Source organism: Lonchura striata, chromosome 3 (genome assembly GCF_046129695.1).
Source record: "Lonchura striata isolate bLonStr1 chromosome 3, bLonStr1.mat, whole genome shotgun sequence".
Classification (NCBI taxonomy): Eukaryota; Metazoa; Chordata; class Aves; order Passeriformes; family Estrildidae; genus Lonchura; species Lonchura striata.
Genome location: NC_134605.1, coordinates 66312515 through 66336920, shown reverse-complemented (window position 1 = coordinate 66336920; position 24406 = coordinate 66312515). Strand labels below are relative to the sequence as shown.

Sequence of the window (24406 nt, the reverse complement as noted above, 5' to 3'; positions counted from 1 at the left end):
TTAGCTCCTCCTCCAAAATCAGTAAGCAGTAATTACCTGTGTGTGTATAAGTGTGTTTTTTAGGGGTGGGGGACAGCTATTTTGAGCAGTCATCCTAGATTCTCTTAAGGGATTTTTTTTGTTAGTTTTTTTCTCATTATTTTCTTGGATTCCTTATTATTTATCAGATTGTATTGCTCATAGTTTGTTTTTTCTAAAATTTTATGGCCCCTCTGTTTTAGAATTGATACAGGTAACACTGGGAAAATCAAGAACTAGTAAATAAGGTTAGTAATTCCAAGTGTTCATTTAAATGTCTCTGTAGATGTTTTAAGGAAAGACATATACATTTTGAACTTTGGTGAGCTGTACTTCAGGAGTAATCCCACTTGTTCACTGGGATACTAGTGAAGAACTTCCAATCAATTAAGATGTTAATAAGGGAGTTGTCAGAGAACCTGATAACTTTTGGGAAGTTATTTTAGGAGATTATCTTAATGTTATGTCTCTAGACTTCTGTTTTGATGTTTGAGGTATACTACTACACATATAATGCAGGTAATGTTTCTGTATCATGAAATCTTGAAATGTGAGTTTACCTTACAAAATGAGAATTTCATTGTGTCCAGTTGTAACAAATCTGAAATCCACCCTGCTTTATCTTGCAAATGTTAACATGGGATGATGTTTGGGGATTTCAGTTTAGTAAATTTAAATTTATGCTGGTTTTAGTGTTGGTGGATCAAACCTGTTTATGATTTTAGCTCTTAAGAGCTTTTGTTAAACTGGTCTTGCTTAATGGACTGTACCCACAGAGTGCAACTTCTTTGGTTTTTTTTTAATCTTACAGTGATTTAGAATCATTTTATTGAAGTTCAGTCCTAAATAGGCAGTAACTCCCAGCCCTTGAATTGTGACTCTGAATAATCTTTCAAAACTGAAGGTCAAAGTAAGAGACAAGAAACAACTTTTCTGATTGAGGATGAAACTGTAGACTTAAATGTAAAGTGTACTCCGCTTTAAGAAAAAGTACCTACATATAAATTATCTCTGTATTGAAACAGAGTTATAGGTAGACTAATAAATAATGTGTACTACTGTCAATTCTCAAGCATGGTAGGTACAGAAGGAACACCTGTTACTGTTCCAACCAAAAGACTGAGCTGGTGGCCCTGAACCCTGTGGCTGTCCTGTGGAATGACAGGTTAACGTGGGCTGAATTTTACCTGCTCCATGTCTTTGTTTAATTCCACACTCTTCAGCTTTTTTGGCTTTTATGTATCATGGCAAACATCCTAGAACACAAGTTACTGTACTGAAAGGGACCAATGGACCATCAAGTCTGTTCTGCTTCCAATTGTGCTAATACCTTTGCTTAGTAGAGAACTGGATTAATGTTTTAACTTACAGTAATAAGTGCAATAATTTATTCAATGTATTGTTGAACTGTTCTTTTCTTCTATTCTTCTTCCTAGCCATCCTCTAAACAACACTGTTATTGTACTATTTTTGTAATTAACCCTTTTTGCTGCAGGGGTCTCCAGACTAAAGCCTGTTTTTTCCATTAAGCTTGCATATCTGACATGGTCAATGATTTTCAGAGAGTTTGCATATCTGAGATGGTATTTCTACTCCCCACATGTATATTCAGTTTCTTTTAATCTCTCAGAGAAAGAAACTCTGTCCTCTGGTTTTTTGTGTAACTTCTCAAGGTGTTTTAAAAATTAGTCTCTATAAACTTAAATGAGGATTCAGTCATCCACTTTTGACAGAGGTAGCAAATATATGGGCATAAAGTTTATTTCCTCCTTGAAAAAACACAGCTCCAGCCCCTTTTTTGGTTTGTATAAATCCAAAAATAGCTTTTGATTTTTTAAAGCATTTAAATATACAGCCTTCAGTGGGAAGTGTGGTTGTTGCTAATTTGATAATATTTGGTTAAGAACAGCAGGCGACAGTTTCAGGCACACACAGTTTTGTGCTAATTTCTTGCCTAATTCATAAATACCCCCAAAGCAGGCACACTTATGTTACAAAAGCACCAATAATTCACACTGATATTTGCCCAGCAGCCTCGCTTCCTGCCTCTTGGCTCCCTCTGGGCAGGAAGGTGAATAATCTCTGTGTCTCTGCATAAATAGGGATGATTGTGGGGTCAAAAGGTATATACAGGCGAACCAGTTGTGCTTGTGATTAACCCGAGCTCCACCCTATTGTGCTGTCTTACTCCACTTCTTTGGCCTGAGGTTTTGTTTTTTGTCGGTGTGGGAAGTTGAGGTAGAATTGGAGTTCACTGCTTTTGTATGCTTTCCCTGTTGCTGTGGCTATTTCATATTGACATGCATTTAGTGCTAAGCGTGTATGTGAAAGGTGTGCTGTGGTATGTATTTACCCTTGCAAAAATATGTGCAACAGACACACTTGTGTATCTCTATTTACAGTAACAGCACATTGTAAACTAGAAAGGTTATTTGAAAAGCTGTTTTCAAAATGCAAACCTTCAGATGCTTTTGTTTTATTGTTACACATTTAGAAAGTGTTTTTTGCTTAAAAATGAAGGTGTCTTCACTCCCTCCTCCCCACAAATGTAATAGTCAGGAATAAAATTTGATCTATTCTGCTACTTCAGAACTTTCTTTTTAGTAGTGTGCTGGCTCCATCTTCCCATTTAAAAATACTCAAGTTACGGCAATGCAATAGCTGAAGTCCTAAGCTTAACTGCAATAAAAAGGCTCCAAATAGTCTCTGGGGACCACATGAATGGTACTGAAGTCAAAGCCTCCAGTGCCATTTGCAGCAGTCTGCAGTGTTTCATGAGATTTGCTGAGTGGTTGTTCAGATTGTTGTTGAATGTTGCTAGAAAGCGTGCACTATGCTTGCTTTCCAAAACCCCTTTTTGCTTTGGTCTCTTACTCCCACAGAGTCAGTGGAAACGTGTAGCATGGAAATGATACCGTGATTTCAGAAATGGGAATTGACTTTCACCACAACCCTGCAAGTTACTCACAAAGTGACTTGAGTGAGTTCCCATAATAAGCAACTCCTTACAAGGAAGAAGCATGGAACATCTTAATTAAACGTAAATTGTAATAAAACAATAAACCACTCCCCTGTCATGCACCCCTCAATACAAAAAAGAAAGCTGAGAAGCAAAACTCCAGAATAGCTTGTGCTAGGTGCTTGCAGTAGCTGAGAACTGGCCAGTTAGGTTCTTGATGCTGAGGATACTTGGTGTGAATATATTTGTTTTGTCTTGGAGTATGTGATCTTAATTTTTGCACCATCTAAGCACAAACCCTGAGCTTAGTTCCAAATGATGGAGCTCTCTGAAAGTAATATCTCACAGCTTTAACAAGAAATATGTCTTATTTTTAATAATTTGCCTTTAGTTTTAATCCTGCCTTTTTTCTTAAAATCGTTGTTGTGTATTGTAATTACTGTTAATGGTAAAAAGTGGTACTCAAGGAACCTGGTCTGTGGAGGGGTGTTTACTCCCTGTATTTGGATTAGTTATCTCAGTTATGAAAAAAGAGTCAAGAATGTGATGGTGGGGGATTTTTTCCTTTAATTTAAAAAGTAGACTAAAAAATGGGGAATAATTTGTTATTGATGATATAAAATCAAAACACTGTCAGCAACAGGACACAGTGCTTTTGCTGCTTCTGGCTCAGGTCCAGTTTTCTTACCTGCTTGAAGTAACCTTGAAGAATGTCCAACTCTGTGACTAGTTTTCTTCTATTAAAATACTTGTACCCAAAACACATGGTAGTTTTGGAAAGGACTCTAACAGCAAAGGCCTCTTAATAGCTTCTAGCACCATCTCTGGTGAATGAACTCTCCTGTCTCCAATTTTAAGTTTTCAAAGAAACGTGTTTAAGAGTTTCCACAAGAAGTTTGAAAACTTACCATGAAATTAAAGGAATAATTGGATTTTCTAGTCTGTGGTATGCTTTACAGCACTTTGGAAACTCCTAAATCATGTCAACTCCATGGTTTAAAGCTGTTCTTGTCCCTTTCTGTCACACAGTGGTGAGGAGTGTTCTCATCCTCCCATGATAGCAGCCAGGTAAGCCCTCAATGGGAATGCAGAGCAACAAAGTATTCCACTGAACCTGATAGACAAACTAATAGAGAGGTTTCAGCTTTTTATTGCCCACAGTCAAATGGACACAAAGGAATAGGAAAAGGGAAAATCTGATAACTTGATAGCTGTGGGAAATCTGGGTGGTTGTTTATTTTATTTGTATTTATTATAACATTCTATTGACATGGAGGATATTTTCTATTCCAACACTAGCTGCTTGGACTGCACAGAGAAAACATCTTGGTGAAAGAAATATTTACCTTTCTAATTTAAAAATAAATAAGATCTAAGTTTTAGAATGCATGTCATCTTTTTTAATTAAGGGGCTTGTTAAGGTAATGTGTAGGGCTGTGCGTCCCTATCTATGTCCATATTTTGAGATATGATCAAGAATTCTCTTTAAACAGACAAAGCAAAACAAATTCTGTTATTCCTACAGTCCTGTTATACTCTTTTTATAGACTTTAAGTCCTTCTACTCTTTTAACACTTGTAATTGTGGTTTAGTAAATGTTCTCCTTTCAAGTAGTAATGGAAAGCTGGTCTGTATTTTTTCTGGCTCTGCAAAACTGACTGCTGACCAGTTTGTTCTGTTCAGCTCAAGTAACTGTTGATCACAAGAGCTCTATTTAGTATTGCAGCATATTTAAATAGATGACACCCAGTTAAATATTTATAGTTGTATTCTGGCTGAGTTAACTTGCAGGGACATTGAATAACCATGTTGAAACCTCAAGAGAAGATGTGCTCCACATAGCTTACAGAAAAAGCTTTGAGACTGACATGAATTTTTGATGAAACAAAAGCTTGTCCTCTGACACAGATAGTATTATTGATTATTGCTTTCTAACAGCACTACATTGTTCACTAGGCTTGTATAAAGATAAGACAGTCTTCACCCATCTTAGAAAATTTCTGGGAACGGAGTAAATGATACCAAACAGAAATACTGGTGTTAGAAAAGACACTTTCCTTGGGTATCCTGTTGGCCTGACCTTATTCTGCCCTTATTTTTATTTCTCCCTTCCTTGCTTCTGAAAGTAAAACCAACAAATATTATTTAAATGAATGAATTTGAAACTCCTATCAGATATGTGGGTTTAATTGAAAACCAATCCATTTCAGGACAAAAGCTGGGTTTATATATTAAATATTCATTCTTTCTTTCACAATGCTTTTCTAATTAAGTAGTGTAAATGTTTAATTATATTAAGTTTGGTATTTTCACTAGTTTTGTTTAAAAGTGTGAACATGCAGCTGATGGCAGGACTTGAATGTAGAGGAGGAGCAGAAGTATTTCATTAACTTGTTCAGGAAAGTAAAATTTACAGGATCCTGGTCACTGAATATAATGAGTAAATGCAAAGATTTTGCTCTGGATTTTGACAAAGGAGTTCCGCAAAACTCTTTCTGGAGCTATTTAAACATAATCAGATAAAGAGGTTTCCAGTTCATTCTAGCTGGTGATGCTCATTTTTGGCCTTCTGGTTGATGTTGATTGCACTCCCAGTTGTGTCAATACAATGAATTTCTTTAAGAATTTGATTTGGATTAAAGTCACTCAGACTTTCTTGGGAATGGAGGATGGAGGCTTGTTTTCTGTAGGTCCACATCATTTCACAGTATGTTTTTAATTATTTTTAAACAAATTAAATAGATCATTAGTCTTTAAAAATTACTGCAAGTCTTCTTTCTATTTTAGCAAGTACCTGATGTTCTTGTTTAAAAAGAGCATTCACATAGAAACATAAATATGTGTTGAGTAGTCATATTTTCCCAGAGAGGACTATTTTTATTAATTTTTTTTTAATTCATGCTCTATTTTTTCACTGATTTTTATTAGATTATTTAATATCGTTCTCTCCCTCTGTGCTTGCTGGACTCAAGGTTTTTGTCAGAGTGCCATGAACCACAATGAATAAAGTAGAAAAAAGGAGTGGGAACCACTTCTACTTTCCCAAAGGTGAAAAAGTTCATGCAGCTTCCTTTGGTATCCCATAATTAGGGGAATCTTCCAAATACTTGGTCAAAAATAGGTGTAACTGAGCTACTTTTTCAAGTGTACTGGACCATGTAGTCAGCCTGCTGAATAGTCTCATTCATTGACTATACTACCTGCTGTGGTTTGGACAATGGGCACAGAGTTGTTTTTAAACTTCCATGTTTAAAGACAGGTGCCAATGGGGGAAGTCCAGACTTCTACAACCAGAACAAATAAAAAGTTGTCTGAGTTCATTTTAAAAAGGGGTTTGTTTATTTTATTAAGTCTGGCATTTTAAATATTGCTGTTTTGTTTTAATTTATTTAAATTGAAACTTTGAAAAATTATTTTGGTGGGTGCATGTGCATATGGTGGGTGCAAGTCCTATGGGGAGTGGTTGAGGAAGCTGAACTTGTTTAGCTGGGAGAAAAGAGTCTCAGGAGGGATCTTATTTCTCCCTGCAACTATCTGAAAAGAAGTTAAAGTGGATTCCAGTGTCTTTTCCTAAGTAGAGAATGATACAAGAGGAAATGGCCTCACGTTGCACCAGGAGTGGGTTAGATTGGATATTAGGACAAAATTCTTTACCGAAAGGGCTGTCAAGTATTGGAACAGGCTGCCCAGGGAAGGAGTGGAGTCACCATTCCTGGGGGTATTAAAAGACATGTAGATTGGTGCTTAGGGACATGGTTGGACTTGGCAGTGCTGAGTTAATGGTTGTACTTGATGATCCTGAAGTCTTTTGAAATCTAAATGATTCTATGATTCTGTATCAATTTTTTATACTCTCTCACTGATGCAAAATAAGTTTGAGTCCATGAAGCCTAACTGTTGCTGATGATTAGTGATAGACTAGTTTTCATTTCAATTTGCTGTCGTGGTTTGACAAGGAAAAAGAATTTTCTCAGAAAGAAGAGGTCAATCCAGTCAGGGGTCAGGTTTGGATACTGACACTCCGGGTGACCAATTGAAGGTGGACACGCCTCTGAGAACACATAGGGGTTAAAAACAGAATTCCCAGGAGGACTCGCTCTCTTTAGTTCTGGTCATTGGAGAGTGCAGACCTCCCCTGCCCAGCAGTGAGCTGGGTTGGGGAGGGGAAGCCATATGGCCTGCAGAGATAGGCCAGGGGATGAAGGGTCTGGAACCGAGCTGGGCCAGGATGAAGGGTCTAGAACCTGCAGACGGAAGGGTGGAGAACGTCTGAGATGTCTTTGTTCCCCCCCTCCAACCTAGAGGGAAAGAGATAGAGAGCCTGCAGACAACTGGAAGTTTGCCGGCAGAGGAGAAGGAGGAGATGTGAGGGGAAGATGCCCAGCGTGGGAGATGGGAGATGGAGTCCTGGGCCAAGATTTCAGCCGTCCGGGGAGTCTGGGAATTTTAACCCTTTCCTGTGAAATGAAGGCTTTGTGGAATATTGCTTATCCTCAATTTGAAGGAAAGAGAGACAGCCGGGGACCGCAGATGTTAGGGAAAGAAGGTTGGGGGGAGATGGTGGAGTGGCTGTTGGCTGGACCCTTCTTATTAGGCATGGACTGAACTAATCCTTCCTCCAAGAGAGACTGCATTTTAGGGGGATGCAATGGTGGGCCAGGAGACTCCTTCAGCAACTACCAGTTCAGGAATGAACAGAGAAAAGCTGAGGAGGGTGTGATGATACCCTCTGTCTTCAGAGAAGAAAAGAAGAAGACCTCTCTTCTTGGACCCTTGGCCCCAGGGGAAAATGGGGGGGACTGTAGTCCCAAAATGAGACACTGGACTGTTGTTCCTGTTGGTCCTTGGCAAAGCATCCTTAAAGGAGCCCTATAAGCAGTCTCTGTCCATGCACGGTGGTGAGAGCAGTGTGACATGGAGAGGAGAGTGTCACACTGGCAGGTGTGTTTGGGCGGGGCCATGTGTGACATGGAAACACAAGAGGTGGCAGCTGTGTTTCCTGGGGGTCTGTGGTGCAAGGGAGACTCCTCTGTCCCCTGATGGACTCAGTATTGATTATGTGGAAGGGTGAAGACTTGATTAAGGGTCCAAATGTGTCTCGCTGTGGTTTGTTGGAAAGAGGTAGTGGGAGGAGGAATGTTCTGAAAGGTTTTAATTTTGAATTTTGTATGTGTTTTTTTTTCCTTTCTTTTTTCTTTTATAGTAGTATAGTAGCTTAATAAAGTTTTTTTTTCCCCTTTGTTATTAGCTTAGGCCTGCTTTGCTCTGTTCTCTATCACATCTCACAGCATTCAATTGATAGGTTGCATTTTCATGGGGGCACTGGCATTGTGCCAGTGTCAAATCATGACATTAGCTGCGATTGAATTTTTATAAACATTATATTATCACACAGGAGAGTCAGAATTACTTTTAGTAAAGTGCTAATTCAGTGTCACCTTTTATTATTACAGAAAACAAGGACTCCAAAGTTTTATAGGTGACATTTGCTGTATTACCTGACTCAAATCACAAGTTTCAATGTCTCCTGTAGGACATCTTCCTCTATAGAAGGAAAACCACATGAATATGAGGGATGATCTCTTTGTATGAACTTTACTAATAGGCTTTTTCATTCAAAGCTTTGAGGACCAAAAGAGAGTTATATAAAGAGACTCATATGTGTAGCAGATAGATAGTTTCCAAACTACTGATACAAAAACATATGGAGATCCCAGGAAAGGTAGGGACTCCTAAACTCATGACAGCCTGACCAAACTTCATCCTTTTCCAATTTTCCTGCTGATACTGTACTAAATGGTGAAAAAACAGAACTGAAACTTGGACTCCTGCTAGAGGTGATATGAAATTACTTCTGCACCCATTGACAGTGATCTCCACAGATCACAGATACTCCACTAGTGTAATTCTGCTGCATACAAAAGTAAAAGTGGGGATAGGAAATGGGCTAAGGAGGGAAAGACTCATTTTTCCATGTCACATAGTCCAAATTATGATGTGAGCTCTGAATTACATGATTATCTCATGCAACATCTCTTTTGAAAATGTCTTGTAGAACTTTTGGGTTTGTCCTCCAAAAAGCTGTTGATTCCAGTTTTAGAGCTACGGTAAGTATTTGTAGTAAGGAAAAGTGTGAGATGATGATTAAGGGGTGGATTTTAACAGTAGAAAATAATGGTTGCTCTAAATTAGTTTTCAACGAAAAATAAGTGTGGAATCTGGGAAGCTGTGGCTAAAATTAATGCTGTTACTTGATATGGTATCTGTGCTAGTGTCATCACATCATTTAACATTGAATCTGGTACGTTCAATTCAATGGTTCTATTGCCATTGCACATCTTATCCAATTAGTATCTGGTTATCCCTCTCTGCACTGGAAACAAGGCAAGGTTCTATCTTTATATTTGCATATTTGCAATCTCATTTTGTATGCTAGCTTTCCCCTTTTTGAAAAGATACTCACATTTTTCCAACAATAGACTTCAGTATTAGATTTAGATTATTAGATTATTATTATTATTATATTAGATTTAGTAGATTCAAAATTAAGCCTTATATACAGAAGATCCACCTGCAAATTCAGAAGTTACAAGAATGAGATTTAGAATTTTATTTTTTGATTGAAACTTTTATTTATCAGCTTGAAATACTTTTAAATAAAGCTGAGAATCTTGAAACATTCTCCTTATTTCAAGACATAAACATAACACTGTCTATTGAAATATTAGTTCACCAAGAATGCATGTTAGTTCATTCAGAGAGAGCTTATTGTTTCAGAAAATAGACCTCCTGTGTCTATAGACCTGTGGTGGGATGTATTTGCTTACTTAAATATTAGTAAGTGAAAGCAAAATTAAAATACTAGAATATTTTTCTCCTGTTTCCTTTTTATACCTGTTTAAATCCAGATCTTTTCTGGTATGTCCTGTGTACATAAATTTTATTTAAAAATTTGTTTTCATAGTTGGATTCCACCTTTGGCTGTGCTGATGACCACAGGATGTTTACATGAACTATGGGAGGTTTTTCCCTCTGAGCCTTTCCTACAGTGCTATATCCCTGAGAAACTAAAGCCATTTAGAACAGGGGCTTTTGTTTGTTTGTGAACCAATAGCTTGCAGGTACTTTAAGGGAAGATATATTTAGGCTAGTCACATAGGGAGTGCCAACAGTGTTGGAAAACTGAGCTGGCAGGAGCATGAGCAGTATTTATTTGATATGTGAAATAATCTCTGGTTAACCTTACAAACTATTTAATACCAATATAAGATAATTTTACTACCTTTACCAGTTTCTAGAGATATAAAATGCCAAATAAAAATAAGACAAACTTTTGCATTAATAAAGCAAAATCTATTTTCAAACTTAATTGGAATACTGGACAGTTTTGTCACATTATTTCTACAACTGATTTGGAATGTTTAAACTTCTACTGGATCATCTTTTAGAAGCAGAGAAAGACCTCACTGTAAAAATTTGTATTGTCTAAGAAAACAATCTGAAGTTTCTAGAGAATTTGATTAGAAGCTGTTGCAGTAATGGTACCTATCAATCTCACAGGGCTAAATGGTCCCTTGGGAACACAGGATCTTGGGAACACAGGTTTTTTGACAAGGAAAAGTCAAAAATAGTCATAGATATAAAGAACCTGTTTCTGTTGAGACCTGGCAGATTCAAGAATAGAGAGCAAGTTAAAATTCCAGTATTTTTAAACCATTTTTCCATGGGATGATAATGCAGAATGCACTACCATCTAGCTGTTCTGTCTCCCAAGTTATTAAAATGCTCCTTAGAATCCTTCATTCCTAAGTTACCTGAAGGACAAGTATGACACCTCAGATTCAGATGCTTTTTTATGTCGCGTCGTTGGGAGAAGTTGGCTTGCATACTTGCATACAACTGCAAAAAAGTGATGATCAGCAAGACTACGTTTTGTGATTGCAGTTTCTTTATGGCCTACATCTAAAATGTCGGCTTGAAATAAAAAGTGTTTTTTCCGAGTTATGCTAATGTTCAGGAAAGGACTTTAGGCTGTCCAGGTCTCAAGCAACAGGTTATAATCAAGGCCTGATGGCATCTAATTACATTTCAAGTGACTGACTTAATCAGCTCCCCATACCCCTACAGCACAGCATTTTTCCTTGATTTCTGTATTTATGCCACATGCCTGGAAGGCACATAGGAAGCATCTCAAGTTTCTGTTCTTGTCCTAGGAGGACAAAGTAGATGTGATTATATTCTGTCACTGCCTCTTCCAAAAGAAACACAGTCTGTTTCTTTTGGAGAGTGCTCCATTAAGCAGCTAAGTAGGTGTGAGATCTTGATGCTGAAGGTGTAGTTAACCTCCTTGGGGCATTTAGCTGCCAAACTCTAACAAACCTTTACTGTGTAAATGCAACCAGAAATTTGTAATAATTGCATAAAATCTAGTGGTAGTGGCAGATCGGATATCTTGTACATTGTAGCACTATGTCCCAAATTCCAAACCTGTGTAAAAAATTAATGCCTCTAAGCTGCTTTGCAAGATGTATGTTCAGGACTAAGGTAGAAACTTTTTTTTCCTGACTTTTTATTAAAGGATGAACAGTTTTAAGCAAGTATTTTTGAAAAAGCAAAAGCATGAGGTATAAGAAGTTGCAGTTATTGCATGAATAACTGGTGAAAATAACTGGACTGGTGAAAATTTGGCAGTGTTTTATCTGAAAACCTGATCTTGATGAAACCTCACAGTTCACACTAAAGATGAATTACATATATTCCCTGTTATAACATCAGGTAATTATTTTAATGCTTAAACTCTTTTCTCTTATGCTTTTGCAATTCAAGGCATCAGGGGTTTTTTAAGGAAAACTATTTTCACAGTCTTTGTTTTTATTTTTAAAGACATAGTATTTCATATTGTTATTAAAAGCTGTTTGATCTATGAAAACTGGTATTGAAAGTTGTGAACTGTCACTCAATGTCCACGAATTAAAATGAAATCTTCCCAAAAAAAAACATTTAAAAAGCCAAGAATGCAAGTGTTTTGTATGTCCTTTATAGTAGTGTAATTTAAAGCATGATCACTTATTATTTCTATTGTCTTGTTGAGAGACTTATTTTCTGTCTCCTTATTGATAATTGTATCCCTCTGAGATCCTCTTGCCAAACAGATGCTAGAAGTAAGAAAACTAGTGCTTTGGAAAAGTTGAAACTCACAACTAAATTAGTTTCAGGCTTGTCATCTCTTCCCAAAGGCATTTCTTTCCTTCTTCATCCCAGATATTTATTAAGTTTTAATTTGGAGAACCTTTTAAAGATGAGTACTGCAATGTTCCTGGCTCTTTTTGAAGAACAGTGGATTTTTTTTTAAGTATGAAAAACAATGGCAAAGTCCATAAGAACTATGTTTTTAAATTCTGTTTTCCCAAGGTCTGTCATTTATTTTTCTTAGTCTAAAACAGAATGTTTTCCCTTAATTTCAGTTATTGTAATTTTAAATGACAAAAAAAATTAGAAAAACTTTTTTCATTCTCTCTGGTTTGAGGCTGATTGTGTATTGTTACCCTCCTGTGTATATCAGAATAAACTGTAGAGGACTTTGTTTAAGAATATAAATATATCTGTTAACTATTTGGAGTGCATCCCATGGGGATGGTTTCTGAAACTGGTTGGTCATTACAACATGGAAGTACAGAGAGACTACTAGATTTTTAAAATGCTGCATATGTGTGTATTTGATTATTTTTAGGGTTTTCTCCCCCTGCACTTTGTTTCATTCTGGGTCTTGTGGTTAGGCAGGTGTTAAGGATTGTCATGATTACACACACCTCCAGCTTTCCTTAGTGTCCTCATCACAGGAACCTTGCATGCCAAAGGTATCTATATAATGGAAAATATAACACTGAAAGAGATTTGAGTAATTGTGGCTATTGCAGAGTCCTTTCTCACATCAGTAAAGCTGATTCCTGTAGAAACTGCTGCCTTTTTGGCCACCACACATTCTGGCATAAGTTTTGAAGGTGTTTGAAGTACTCACAGTATTACCTCTGTTTAGGCAGTGAGACATTTAAGCCCATGCCCCAGATAGCCTCATCCTAGGTGAGGCATTCTCTGAATGCCACTTTTATAGAGGCAGCTAACTGCTGTCCTCAGATGAGGCTGGAGATAAGAATTCATTATTTTCTCCAGTGACTGATTGATGTATTCTGACATTCAATATACTGTCAGTTAGAAATCAATTCTTAAGTATCTGATTTTGCCATTATTTATGTACTTATTTTTTGCATTATTGTTTAGTACTGAATGCTTGGTAATGCCTGCATCTCTCTGCATCTGTCCCTTAGTGTCTGATGATGATGAATGGCATCCACTGACTGTAGACAGAACCACCCAAAAGAACTAAATCAGGCCATGTGCTGTCCACATTTTAGTCAAACCTTCCTAAAATGCAGTTTTAAGTACTTTAATTGATGGAGGATGATAAGATCATACAGCTGACTACATTTCCATTATAGTTTTTATTTAGAACAATTAGGCAGTAGAAGATACGGTGATTAATTTTATTTCTTTGGACTTCAGCATGATGTGTGGTTTGTAGTTTGGGGCAGGGGGTAATAGAATATAATTAGCACTAAAATAATACATTTTAAGACTAGCCCCCTTTCCCTTTACTGCTATTTTTTTCCTCAGCCTTTCACCTTTTGAAAGTTGCTTTCCAAAATTTGCAAAATGGCAAACCATAAGGCAATCTGGAAAGGATTCCCACAAAGGAAATCTGTGTTGCCTTTAGGCTATCCTCTTTCCTCTTTCCAATACCACATCAGGATGTGGTTTTGTTTCCTTTAGAGCTGCAGGATTTCATCTCCTGAGGTCTCTCTGGGCTGGTGGAAGTGGGTGTAAAGGGGGAAGACATTTAGCTTGTGACTAGAAATGTGAACACTGCACATTTCCTACATAAAACACACAAGCAATATGTATAGAACTGAAGGCTGAGCTCAGTTTTTCAGTGATTTTTTTTCTATTCATTTCTTTCCAATTTCCATTTACTCCCTGCTTTTCAGTATATTTGATGCTTCCTCTTACTATTGTGTTCTATCTACACTGTTCACCATGGTATGGGCGGGGTAATAATGCTCATGCATTATGAAGCAGGGGTTCTGTGGAGCCAAGCACCTTAAATAGGGTGAGTTCTTTATTGAAAAGTAAGGCCAAAACTGAAAAGGAAATACATTTTTGAAGCTGGCTAGTACAGAGTCTTTAGGTAGCAAAAAACTGCTGTGTTTTATAAAATGTTATTGGTGCAACTTGTCCAATCCATGTTGACATAGAATCACTGCTTTTAAATAGAAAAATTTAGCTAGAACATAATTAAGATAATATTTTATTTCTCTTCAAAAACACTCTATACAAAACTCTACATTTAGTATCAACCACCAAAAATGATAGTCTGTCCATTGAGTCACTTTAAAATATATTCCTCTAAAAATGCAACCTGAGACAAAAGTCAGCAATCCTGAAACTTCAGACAGAATCATCATCTACTCTTGGTGAAGGCTTTAGATTTTCTGATTTTGTTATAATTTCTGTCATGCTATTCAAGATCAGAATTTTCAGTCGGTCTCATCACAAATACTGTATTTTTTATTCAATAGAACTGAAAATCATCTCAGTTTGAGATCTAGTCTGGACATGCTGAATAAAAACAAGCTTTAAATTTCCCATTCATTTTATATGTATAGAAGCAAAATGAAAACCCTGCTTCTTGGCTCTTAGCTCCAAGAAGCTGCAGAGGAACTCAGACTGGTGATGAAATCCTGCTTTAGTGACAGCCCAAGAGTGCTGTCCACTCCATGAGGTTAGGTTTGGAATTCAAGGCACTTCTCTTTTGTGTCTGTGGAAAGAAGCTTTTTCCAGCAGGAAACAAATATGGATTTTTTTATGATATGCCACTCGTTTCAAGTTCCTTCTTGTAGTTGCTCAATACTCATTTTCTTCAAATTCATATAAACTCTTTGGGACTGAAGAATCTTCTTGCTATCTAAGAAATCACTACCAGGTTTCCCAGTAATTCTTTGGAGTCTTGACATGTGTCTACAGCTTATTCTCCCTTGAGCAAAATGTAATTTTAAATATTTTCAGTGTCTAAAGCCAAACTGGATTATTACAATAATTCATTCCTACTGTCATAATACAAGCCAAAGAAGCTTGCCCAGTAGCTTCTGTTTCTACCCAAAGCATATTGTCAAGGGCGTAACATTCTATCCTAGGCTTTATGTATTTCTGGTTTACTTCGGTTACTTCACAAACTGCTCCTGATCCTGCTTCACACCACAGAGGAATTCCTTTTGTTATCACATCTTTCAGTTGTTTGTCAGGATTTTCTTTTTCATCTATTTTTTTCTTTTTTTTTTCTTTTTTTTATTTCTTGTTTGTTGGTTTGGTTTTGTTTTTTTTCCTCTGCATTGGAGTGTTGTACAATACCACTTTAGCATGCAAAGAGCTATATTAATTTGTTTTGATTTGGAAAAATCTAAGCATCAGAAACTGTCATAGATGGCTAGTACAGACACAATCTCTCCTATACATCCAAAAGAACTGTCTTAATTTTGTATTTCAATAACATCTTTCTTAGTTCAGTGGTTTTATTTTCAAATCATTCTTTTTCTTATCCCATCATCTTCCTGCTTGTTCAGATATGTTAGATATTCTGTCTTTGGGATACAGCACATATATTCCTATGAAAAAAATTCATGCATATATATGCATAAACTGTATTATATGCACACTGACTGGATAACAGACTTAAACAGATAAAGTTTAAAAATATGTTTTTTCAATAAGACATCTCTGTATATATGGAGATGAAAAATTATTAAGTATCACCTAATTTTCAGAATTCAATTCCAACACAACTTTCAGGCCATACATAAAAATCGTACATTTTCATTACCAAATAATAATTAGTTTTTGAAAAGCAATGTAAAAATTAATCTAGATAAAAATATGAAATTGCATAGGAAATCTGTAACCATTTTTTTCCTAATCTCTGATTGTAACTAATTCCTGACTTAAAAATTCAACTTTTAGACTAATTGACATCCACGAGATATCTGTCAGAATTAGGTAAGCTATAGAAAGCTTTGTAAAATTTCTATCTAATATCTTTGTCTTCAAATTTCTCTGAAAGAGAAGTATTATTTCCTTATCAGAGGAGGAACATTACTTGAACTGTTCTCTAAGACTTTACCCTTAGTTGAATGAAAAATCTTTACTTTTGCAAGTGTCATTAATTTCCTATTTTCCAAAGAAGTTTTAAGCACTGTAATGATGTTTTGAGAAATATTAATTGATGCTTTTATATATAGAGCTCAATTAACTTGTATGTTATGCATCAGAACAGCATTCATCTCCTTTGGAAATGATGGGGAGCAGAATGACAGACTGTACTGTTCACCAGAGCACATGTCTGGACTGGTCCCCTGAATCTGTAAGTAGAGTCTGTTGGATCCTAACTTTGTCCATATTGACAAAAATCCTACTTTTGTCAAAGGTTTTCTGTCTGCTAAATTAGTCTGAAGTGTATCTTTCAAGCCAGAAAATGACTTTAAACAGGAAAGGCTAAAGTAGAAATAAGTCTGTGGCTGCAAATATGAATCAACAAAGGCAATCTGGCAGACCCAAAGCCTACATGACCTACGTGAAGCCCTTCAGAATGTTTCTGTTGACAGATGCATGACTGAACTTGCATCTGGCAAGTCCTACTGAGAGACACCAAAGCAGCTCCTTTTTTGTTGACCAGAAGAGTGGATATAAAACCCTTTCTGTGACTTGCCAAAGGTACAAGTAAATTTGAGATGCCAATTTCTATTTGTGTCCGTGGTAGCAGGTTGTACTTTTCCTCTGACTGTCATTATTTAACTCTTCACAAGTCCTGCATTACATCTTCCATTGCTAGTCTACCTGACCCCATGAAGATTTGTTGTACTTGCATTTGGTTCTTGAGAGCTTGCATTTTCTCTAGAAGCTGCAGCTTTACATAAAGGTGCTCCTCAGCATATTTTACACCTCTGGCCAGCTACACAAAGCACATTCTGCTTTCTTCTGTTTGAACTTCTGAGCACATTGAACATGTTTATACAGCTGGCACCAGACTTGCAATCCTACAGAAGCCAAGTGGACGTGAAACAGGCCTTTCCTGGAAGCTGTGTGACCATCTAGAGTGGTGCAGCACAATACATGTTTTAGGAAGGGGACATCCATGCTAATGCAGCTTTGTGTGCGCCAGACCAGGGTATAAGCAGAGTCTGGTTGCACCTGCCTGCATAGATGCCATAGATAGACACAATATCTGTGTCCAAGAGATTGTGTAGAACTGCCAGTTCTGGTCACCTAAAAATAAGTTATCAAATTACAGCAAAAAGAAATAGTTGTACTGTTGCAAAATACAAGAAGAGTGGAAAAAGAACATGGCTGGAAAAGGAAAAAAATTTTTTTTTTAAACACCAAATTATTTCCATCAAAATGCCAGGGCACACAAAACTAGGATTTGGCAGGAGCCTTTTCCATGCAGCAGTTCTCTGTTGGATGCTATAGGGAAAGTGGCTTTGGAGCTGGATGAGTGAGGAGGCTGGAAATCCTATTGTGTGTGCTTATGATTTTGAACAGAACTTCCTTCTGAACTGCAAAATATAGCAGTTGGTATGTGGCAAATAGTCAGGTTTGTAACAAATATGCATAACCAATTATGGAGTACTCTGTGAAGCAGTGGATCTGGAGAGAACAACTTTGGTGTCTGTTACAGTGTGTTCCTAGAACTTCACTTGGTGATTGAGTGATTTTAAAGAAAGTGAAAGATAAATCTTTCCACACCCATTGGAAAATCAGTTATTTTCCTTTTAGCAGAGAACATCTGTTGTAGTTAAACATATATTAAATACTTTTTTTCTGGGAAATCAGAGCAACTGCTGTTTTTACAAACAGTACCTGAAGAGACGACAAGTACTTCAGTGTTAAAGATCCCCTTCTATACAGAGCATAAATGCTTCTGTTGTATCAAGAGAGATTTTACCTTAACCTTGTATCTCAAGGTAACATATGAAATTACCATATCCATAATCTCTGATTCACATAAACTTACAGAAAAGAAGAAAGAGAACAAAAACTTGCCAACAACAGAAAAGACTACACAGCTTCATTCCCACAGAGAGCTCCAGAGCTGTTGTCTTTCATTACTTTCAACAGATGTAATTTGTATTAGTATTCTGGAAATGTAGGTGTATCAAAAGACCTGCTTTAAACAACAGACAATGTGAAAAGCTAAATATTTGTGTAAGTGACATTAGGTAGCATTAGTCTTTATCTCCTAAAAAGGTTAGTGCAGATAATAGTGTAAGAGCCACCTTCTTTAGCTCAAAAGCTGACTCATGCTTTTAATTACTGATTCAGCTGAGCAGGTGCTGCTCACAGCACACAAACAGCCCCATAGAATTGCACAGACTGCTCACATGATTCAAAAAAAGATTAACTTTTTGGTTAGTGTGATGGTGCTTTTTTCCCTCCATAAAGAAGATCAAGAGTCACAGAAGACAGTTTCACTTATCTTTGAAAAATGTTTGGTTATCTACTGATAGAAGCATTATTTTATGGCAGGAGGAACCTCCAAACATGGGTTAGGAGAAGTAGTGGCATCTACCAGAAATATTTTAGAAGACAAATTTTGGGACTTAAAAGTGAATTTGATGAGAATTCCTTTAAAAAAATAAATCCAAGCAAATGGTTCTGGAAGACTTTCTAACTTTTTCCAGCTATTGCATTTAGATAAATAAGTGTAATTATGCATCAAAAAATGTGGAGGATCAGAAAACTCTATGAGTGCCTTTTTTGAGAACCAGTCACAGCTTTGATGCTTGTGGCATTGACTAGAACTTGGTGCTTTACACTAGCCTGACTTAATTCAGTGGAATTGCCTGAAGTCGGTATTGATAAAAAAAGGGAAAAGGGGGAAAAAAAAAAAAAAAAAAAAGTGTCCAAATTGTCTAGTGCTGCTACAACAAAGTACATAGTTCAATCTATTGATTTCCAATTCATCTATGCATAGTTTTTTACCCTGTCATGGATTAGTTAAATCGACCAAATTAGCCTAAAGGAAATCTAAAATAGTAGTTTACATATTGCTAATGCAATATGATAAATGAGCTGTTGGACCTTGAAAGAGCAACAGGAACAGTTATATGCAAGATTTGGTTGCTTTTATGTAGAGGAAGATAAAATTGATAAGGTTGATGAAGTGAACTGTTGAAAAATATCATTATATTTCTCTGTAACTGAATTCCCCCTGTCCCCCACAAATGGAAAGTAATCTAAATAATGTTATAAAATTTGGGATTCTTTTTAAAAATTACTTTTTATGCCAAAATAATTTTGTTGGAAAATATTTAATATTTTTTTTTTCCTGGAAATCTTTTATTTCCCAAATAGTACTTTAAAAGACTGTATATTTCATATGTTCTTCATTTTCTTTTACCAAAAATAAATTAAAAATTGCACATATGTATGTGTGTATGTGTATTAATAGTGAGAAAGGGACAGGAGGGCAACCTTCAACCCGGAAAAGGTGACAGACAACTAAAAAATATTTTCCCATCACTGATTTAGTCATTCCAACTTCTGGTCAACTAGTAAATTTCTCTTTCCAAACTAGCTTTTCCTAGGTGTTTACTTTGGATGGAGGACCTTGAGGCAGATGTGGTATGAGAGGCAGACAGTGCCAAGTTAGTAGAAAGGTCTGTTAAAACATTTGAAAGTGGCCAAGGAGGAACAATACTACTTATTTATTTGAACTATTTGAAATGTTAAAATATGTAACTGCTTTCTGTGGTAGTAGAGAAAGTGTACTTCTTTCTACCTGAGAATGCATTATAACATTGTCAGATGTCAATTATTTGTAGACTTAAATCATTATCTTCTTGTCCTATCTAGAGATCTATTTTGTTTATTTAGTAGTTTGAAAAAATGTAAAATTCAAATTAATGCTTTGAATGGAGAAAATGTTGACATTATTAATAGTAGTTCAAATTTAGCCTGGCTTCTCTGTGGCTGGAATGCAGTTGTTTTTCCTTTGTTTGCTCAAAAATTGACTCCATAAATAATTGCAGCTCAGCTGATTTGCAAATAGCTTTTAATTTGTAATCTTAATGCATAAGTTGGTATCTTTATCATCTTATGTTGAGTTTTAACCTAAAAGTTAAAAAAATATGTGATGAAATAGAGAAAAAGGTTTTCACAAGGCATCTCATAAAAAGAAACAAGGCATTGTATCAAAAACCAAGTAAAACAGTTGCACTATTTAATATTTTGTCCATCTTTGTCACTGTTATGTGACATATCTCATCTTTTGTTAGTCTCTTTTCCTTCTGGTTCCCCTAAGTTTGTCCAGATTATAATTTTTATTATCAGCAACGTAGTGCATTACAGCCTTTTTAAAAAAAAATCTGTATTTGTTTTTCTCATTTTCCATGTGTAAGGATATTTCTATATGGTATTGCATAATTGCATATGTAATTATTGCATTGTCTGTTCATGCCTGTTTAATTGAAAAATGGAAACCAGGCATATCCTTTGCAATCAATTTGTCTACACAGAATGAAAATAGCACCTTGTTGGAATTGTGTGTTGAGCACTTTTATGCTGTTGTTACAAATATGAGAAGTTTGCCCCTACTTTCCATTGATTTTAATTGTCAAAGGCTGTGTGCAAAAGACAACAGACATTCTATTTTGATGAAATCAGAAGCATTAACTCTTTTCTAGAATTGGAAGAGCAATGTGTTTGTGAGAGATAATAGCTGATATGAAATTTTGTTTTAAGTTGATTCAGCCTAACAGTACAGTTTCTCTGTGTGACCTTTTGAACACCTTATGTTCAAGTTACTGTCCTTATTTCAGCTGGATAAAGGTGTGTAGTGAACCAAGATCTCCATGCTTGAAAAGAGGTTTTGCTTATGGCAGCACACCCCAGCCACCATATCAGTGCTGACACCTTCAGCACTGTCCAGTAGCATTCATATATTCATATTCAACATAAAAACTATTCCTTATATTCCTTTGCATTATTCTTTCTCCTTATAGTAAAAGAAATTAACAGAGATGTGTTCATGCTAGGTCAGCACAAGGGACAAGCAACAGGGTTTATCTTCCTGCTTCCAGACTCCTCTCTTAAAGGAAAAGGTGTTTGTAAAAAGTAAAAATAATGCATACCTGAGTGCTAAAAGTATTCTAATATTTCTATTTAAAACCAAAGGTTTCTCTGAGCAATTCCCTCAAATACAGCATTATGTAATAACTCAGCCTACAATTTCATATCTAAGTGTTCAGTCTAGCACAGAAAGGGTCATCTACATGGGACAAGAGAGACTGCAAATAGAAGATTTACCCCTTGCATACTAGAATACCAGATTTTTGCCCTTTTTTTCCCAATGACTATTCTTGTGAGCAGTACTAGCCTAGCTCCTAGGAAAAGGGGGCTCATAGTTGAAATTGTAGTAGTGTAATTTGTTTCACAAAAAAAGTTGTTTAATAAGAAAAGAACAGAAGCCAAAGGAGATAATATCTTTAGCATATGCAGCATTTTCTAGTTACTTTCCATATTTTATAAGTATTCCATCCCTTTTTCTTTGTAATGTAATGCTGATTCCTAATTTAATAACTTTCAAGATATTGTTTGGCCTAAGAAATGACTGGAATAAACCTAAGAAATCTGTTACACTAAAGATATTTCTGCAAAAGTTAGCCATAACATCTAAAGTGCCAAGAGAAGAACTTTCTTCTAATTTTGACATCTGTCTCTTACTTCTAAGCAATGGCTTTAAATAATTTTCCAGATGTTACACAGAATTTTTATCAAGTTCATGTTTTTATACCTCCTACATGGTATCCCCTACATTTCTGCAAAAATGTACTTCTTTCTTACTCAGTAACCCTAAATTTTTTCCCCCTCACAAAGTGTTAGGATTATTGGAATGGTTTATGTATGTTTCCAATGGCAGGTGCTTCAGGTTAATGTTTTATGTGTAATATGTGCTGCTGTAGTCAGTTAATTCAAACTAATTTGGGGGCAGAAGGATAAGCCACATGTGGATAAAGCCCAAATCACAGCGCTGATTGTCATCCCCCTATTTCTTTGCTTTAAGTCAGCAATACACCATGTAATGAATTATCTTGCATCAAAACAGCAAGGTGTGTATATGAACTCACTAGTCTATGCACACATGGTAAATGTGGAATTATGAGAGTAATTATCTTTATGGGCAAAGCCAGAGTTTCACAGTTGAGCTTACTTGGCTGTTTGCCACCAAGAGGTCAGTCTTCTGCCCTACCTCTGTCGTTTTGTCCTCCTCCTGTGCTCTCCTTATTTCCTTCCACCATTTGTGCAGTTGCCAAGTTCTTCTGGCATCTGCTTTACCTAAGATAGCTAAAACTAATCAAACCTTTTTTGTGACTTTGTTTTCTTCCATTCTAGAAAATTGAAAGATCATTATAGGGATGTTCCATCAGCATTAGTTTGAAAGAGTGAGCAGAGGTGGAGCAGGCCCATAAATCACTCTGAATGCTCCGAAGTCCGTATTTTTTATTCAGGTCTTTGTCTCTAGTAATGAGCACAATTTTTTTTTTTAATACCTGCACCTTGTGTATGAAACAGAGATGTTTGTTGCCTCATGTGGTTAAAGGTAATCTGAAATCCTAAAAATGAGCTGTGTTGCAATTAATCTTCTATGACTTTAAAAGGCTGATTATATCAGTGCATGCTAGATATTTGAAAACTTTGGATTACTTAGTAGTTTGAGACAAGTTAAAATGTGATGTTCTGCTTGAAATCAAACTGGTCTAGTTCAGATTTATAAAGGCTAGTTAATTTCAAACTGTTTCTTACTGGAATGGGGAGATAGATATGTGTGTTGTAGGAAGAAGTCAAGCATTTTTCATGTCTTTGATTTTGAACTTTGGGACACTACTTCTACCAGAAGAGCAAACCAGCTTAATTAGCTTCAGTATTGTGTCTTTTCCTTTGCAGCTTTTTAAAAAGAATCTTGGGTAATACTTGGGTGATACTTGGGTAACTGAAGTGTTAATATACTAACAAGGATGTAATAGTCTTATTTCAGTTTCATAGATTATATTTAAAAAACCTTGACCTAATGGCTTATTGCTTTCTTCTGTTCCATGAAATGCGGTCTACTCTTACTGACTGCCCATTTTGGCAATAGCATAAGCTGTCAATCTCTATTCATCCAGACCCAAGTTAAGAGCACCTACCAATTGCTGTGTATTACATTTGCACATAGACTGCCATCTGTAGAGTGGCCTAACAGTGGATTATAAAATCCTTAATGCCACCCATCTGTGTCGCCATCCTAAAAATAACCAGACAATGCTACTCAAGGCAGTGCCTCAAGCATATTGACTTCAAGCACTGCCTACTGCACTTCCTAATAAACACCAGGCTAGCATCTAAAATTAATCACTTTATGCTCATTTTGATTCTGACTGCCTAAGGATAGTTCATGGCTTGCAATTTTGCTCTCCCTGGCCTATTCTGTTGTTAAAAGAATCCACTGTGTAGAGTCTTTCTTTCTTTCACCTATTTTGCTACATTATGGGGGTGACAACCTCAATTATTCAAGGAATCCATATATCCTTTGATGGTGGGGCAGGAAACTGTGACCAGTAGTACTTGTGAATTACTACCTCCCCAAAATTATTATCTAATTTTATAGACTGAGTCTTAAAAGATATGTCCTAATGTATAACATACTACAGGTTTAAAGGTTGTTTTTGCAAAAGGCAGACATTCTTGGAGTCTAGATGTTTTCTGGCTTCCCCAGCATTACCACTGTGCTTTGTTTCTTTCCTTGGTGTAACAAGGAAAAGGCTGGAGATCTGCAATTTCCCATATACTTGCAGAAAGTCACCAAGTTTGAAGAGAGGCTATAAAATAAAAATGCAGGGACACCAGACAGCAAGTGAAAAATGTTGTTATGTAAAAAAGATGTCCAAAGCCAAACAATATTTGATAGAGTGATGTTAATTTGGTGATTTGTAAACATACCTCCATATAAGGTTAGTTTTATGGTGCCAGTTCTTTCCATCAAATATATTAGAAGACTTTGAGAGCATAGCTCAAAGGTGTGGTGCACTGTAAATGAGTTAGGTCCTGGCAGAATAGAAATATAAATGAAAATCTAAAGTTCTGACTCTTTAATGCCGTTATACACTTTGGAGTTCCTTTAGACTACCAATGGAAGATATGTTGCATCTTTAAAAATTGCATTCAGTTACTGTCTATTATGGGAAAATAATGCTCAATCAGCACTGTGTTTGAGTGAAACAATATTGTCTAGTACATTCCTCTCTCACTCTATCTTATATTATTAAGGATATTCTCCTGTGATTT

At 36.2% G+C, this 24406-nt stretch overlaps 1 protein-coding gene across 1 annotated transcript in view; it reads left to right on the top strand.

Annotated features, from left to right (window-relative positions):
* Positions 1–24406, top strand: part of NT5DC1 (5'-nucleotidase domain containing 1) — a 127801-nt gene that overhangs the window by 24188 nt on the left and 79207 nt on the right. The gene's annotated exons all lie outside the window — the stretch shown is intronic.